Genomic DNA, 4,462 nt, shown 5'->3' with positions numbered 1-4,462 from the left:
TAATTCAGCAATTACCAACCAAGTACTACTCTGCCTCTCCACAGGAAGACATTTCCCAACTCTAGACACATTTTTTTTGCCACAACTTGAGGGCAGAGTACTGGTACCTAGTGAGTAGTGACCTAGGTACTTCCCAAAATTCCTCAATTTATAGAATAGCCTCCCACCAGTAAAAATTTATTTAGCCAAAATATTAATAATGCCAAAATCAAGAAACTCTGATCAAACTTAAGAACAAGAAAAAAAAACCTGAAACAAAAAGTGGCATGTGAGAATATAACAAAAGTCTAAAATATATGTAATTAAAATCCCAGAAAGAAGGAGAGTTTGGAGCCTAAAACATATTTTTAAAAAGAATGGACGGTCAGAGAAAGATATCACATGACTTCATTTATATGTGGAATCTAATGAACAAAATAGATCCAGAGTCATAGAAGCATGGAACAGATGAATTTCGGAGGGAAGGTGGGGTCGGCGGGGAGGATTAACTGGGGAACTTATATACATATATGCATATCCCAAGGACACAGACAATAGTGTAGTGAAGGCATAGGAGGGGCTGGTGCAGGGTAGAGGGGGGTCAATGGGAAAAAAACAACAAAGGGGACATCTGTAATACTTTCAACAATAAAGATAAAATAAAAATAAAATAGTAATAATAAAATGTCTTTTCATGCATTAAAAAAAAGAATGGACAAAAACATGACTAATTTGATGGAAGACACAAATTTACATATTCAAGAATATTGGCAAAACTAAAACAGGATAAAAATCAAAGAAAGTGCTCACTTCGGAAGCACATATACTAAAATTGGAACGATACAGAGAAGATTAGCATGGCCCCTGCACAAGGATGACACACAAATTCGTAAAGCGTTCCATATTTAAAAAAAAAAAATCAAAAAAAAATTACACTTAAACCTATCATAATTAAACTACCATCAGTCAAAGATTATATACTAATACATAACATATGTAAAATAATGTAGATATATGTACATATATATAAATTTATCAGCTGTAAAAATAAATATGTGTGTGTGTGTGTGTGTGTGTGTGTGTGTGTCACACACACACTGGAGAGCAGTTATTTTAATAATCATGGATTTATTATCACAAAACATGGAGACAGTGAAAACAGAGACAGTAAAATAGCATCTTTAAAGTAAAAAAAAAAATGTGGGATTATTAATTGGTACAGCCACTATGGGAAACAGTATGGAGATTCCTTAAAAAATTTAAAAATAGGATTACCATATGATCCTACTATAACACTTCTGTCTATTTATCTAAAGAATAAAAAACACTAATTTTAAAAGCTCAATCCTATGCTTATTGCAGGCAGCATTGTTTACAGCAGCCAAGATATAGAAACAGTCTAAGTGCCCATCAACCAATGAATAGATAGAAGATGAGACATTTATACACACACAGTGGAATATTACTCAGCCATAAAAAAGATGAAATATTTTTATTGTGACAATATGAATGGGCCTTGATGGCATTATGTAAAGTGAAATAAGTCAGACAAAAAAGATAAAAATTGCATGATTTCACTCACATGTGGATATATATGTTATATAAATTTATATATACATAAACAAACATATAAACAAAACAAAAGCACACTCAAAGATATAGGCAACATAATGGTAGTTACCAGAGATAAGGGGGTGTGGTAGAAGGGCAAAATGTGTAAATTGGGTCAAATATATGATGGTGGATGGAAACTAGACTTTGGTAGTGAGTACAATATAGTGTATAAAGATATCAATTGCACACTTGAAAGCTATAAAATAGTATTAACCAATGTTACCTCAATAAAAATTTAATAAATTAACTAAAATAAAGTGCAAAAAAATACTGTCAAGACAAAATTGAAGATCCAGTGGAAATCTTTCCAAAATAAAGGTGAAATAAAGACATTTACAGTTGCAGGTGACTTAAAAATATAGACCTAGTCAAAAAAAATGCTAAAGGAAGTGTTTCAAGGTTAAAGGGAAATGCAACATTTTAGACACATCCATAGTGTCACAGAAAAGTTTGAATCTTCAGGAATGAAAGAAGAATACAAGACATGTAAATAGCTGGTAAGTAGAAAAGACTTCTTATTCTTCCTTTAAGTTTTAAAATGCATATAACTAATTATGGCAGTGTTTTCAATGTATGTAGATATGATATATATGGTCAACTATAACATATCTCAGTACTGGCAGATAAAGACACATACTGTGCAAGATTTTAACACTTTACATGAAAATAATATTAACTCTCAGAACACTCTGAATAGTACACATGTATGTTGGAAACTCTAGAACAATTGCTCAAGAACAGTTCAAAGAGATATGGCCAAAAAGCCAAAATACATAAAATTGAATATTAAAAAGTATCCCAGGAATCCAAAACAGTCAGTAAAAAAGGGATGAGAAAGCAAAAGTTAAAGATGAGTCAAACAGAAAAACAATAATGAAACAATACTCCTAAACTATTGCAACAGATAGAAAATTATTTTCTCAGGTCCAAAGTAGAGGGAGGGGGGATTATAAAGAGCAAAAGAAACCTTTTAGGGTTGATGGAAATGTTCATTACCTTGATTGTGGCATAGAGATATATTAACATTGGTCTGCTCAATGCTTCTCTGTCTCTGGATCTGTTTTTCTTCATCAGTTTATTTTGTTCATTATATTCCACAAATGAGTGAGATCATATGATATTTATCTTTCTCTGACTTGCTTATTTCATTTAGCATAATGCTCTCCAGGTTCATCCATACTGTTGCAAATGGCATAATTCCTTCTTTTTACAGCAGCATAGTATTCCATTGTGTAGATGTACCACAGTTTTTTAATCCACTCATCTGCTGATGGGCACTTAGGCTGTTTCCAAATCTTAGCTATGGTGAATTGTGCTGCTATGAACATAGGGGTGCATATATCCTTTCTGATTGGTGTTTCTAATTTCTTAGGATATATTCCTAGAAGTAGGATCACAGGGTCAAACGGGAGTTCCATTTCTAGTTTTTTGAGGAAACTCCATACTGTTCTCCACAGTGGCTGCACCAGTCTGCATTCCCACCATCAGTGCACGAGGGTTCCTTTTTCTCCTCATCCTCGCCAGCACTTGTCGTTTGTTGATTTGTTTATGATAGCCATTCTGACGGGTATGAGATGGTACCGCATTCTTGTTTTGATTTGCATCTCTCGGATAATTAGTGACTTTTAGCATGTTTTCATATGTCTATTGGCCTTCCTTCTGTCTTCTTTCGAAAAGAAGGTCCGTTGCCCATTTTTTGATTGGGTTGTTTATCTTCCTTTGGGTAAGTTGTATGAGTTCCCTGTAAATGTTGGAGATTAAACCCTTATCGGCGATAACATTGGCAAATATGTTCTCCCGTGCAGTGGGCTTTCTTGTTGTTTTGTTGTTGATAGTTTCTTTTGCTGTGCAAAAGCTTTTCATTTTGGTGTAGTCTCATTTGTTTATTTTCTCTTTAGTTTCCATTGCCCTGGGAGCAGTATCAGTGAAGAAATTGCTTCAGCATATGTCTGAGATTTTGCTGCCTGTGGATTCCTCTAGTATTTTTATGGTTTCCCATCTTATGTTTAAGTCTTTTATCCATTTTGAGTTTATTTTTGTGTACGGTGTAAGTTGGTGGTCTAGTTTCATTTTTTTGCATGTATCTGTCCAATCTTCCCAACACCATTTATTGAAGAGACTGTCATGACTCCTTTGTTGAATATTAATTAAGCATAGTGGTTTGGGTCGATTTCTGGGTTCTCTATTCTATTCCATTGATCTATATGTTTGTTCTTGTGCCAGCATCAGGCTGTTTTGAAAACAGTGGCTTTGTAATACAGCTTGATATCTGGTATTGAGACCCCACCTACTTTGTTCTTTCTCAGGATTGCTGCAAACTATTCGGGGTCTTTTTTTATTCCAGATGAATTTTTTTTAATTAAATCTTTATTGTTCAGATTATTACATTAGTTACTCTTTTTTCCCACCATAACTCCCCTCTACCCAGTTCCCACCCCACCCTCCGCCCTCACTCCCCACCCACTGTCCTCATCCATAGGTGCACGATTATTGTCTAATCTCTTTACTCACCCCCACACCCCTTTCCCCCACCCCAAGAATAGTCAGTCCATTCCCATTCTATGTCCCTGATTCTATTACAATCACCAGTTCATACTGTTCATCAGATTATTTATTCACTTGATTTTTAGATTCACTTGTTGATAGATGTGTATTTGTTGTTCATAATTTGTATCTTTACCTTTTTCTTCTTCTTCCTCTTCTTAAAGGATACCTTTCAGCATTTCATATAATACTGGTTTGGTGGTGATGAAGTCCTTTAGCTTTTTCTTATCTGTGAAGCTCTTTATCTGGCCTTCACTTCTGAATGACAGCTTTGCTGGATAAAGCAGTCTTGGTTGTAGGTTCTTGGTATTCATCACTTTGAATA

The 4,462-nt window shown here is 34.5% G+C and overlaps 1 non-coding gene across 1 annotated transcript; it reads left to right on the top strand.

Moving 5' to 3' along the window:
- Positions 1 to 781: 781 nt before the first annotated feature.
- Positions 782 to 888, top strand: LOC138999729 (U6 spliceosomal RNA). Its single transcript, XR_011469439.1, has one exon. It is a non-coding gene; the product is annotated as a U6 spliceosomal RNA (small nuclear RNA).
- The last annotated feature ends 3,574 nt before the right edge of the window (positions 889 to 4,462 follow it).

This window comes from Myotis yumanensis, unplaced genomic scaffold (assembly GCF_028538775.1).
Source record: "Myotis yumanensis isolate MYYU_CA2020_CCGP unplaced genomic scaffold, mMyoYum1.0.hap1 SCAF_1, whole genome shotgun sequence".
In the NCBI taxonomy this organism is placed as follows: Eukaryota; Metazoa; Chordata; class Mammalia; order Chiroptera; family Vespertilionidae; genus Myotis; species Myotis yumanensis.
The sequence above is the reverse complement of the archived record's forward strand: the minus strand, read 5'-3'. Positions and strand labels throughout refer to the sequence as shown.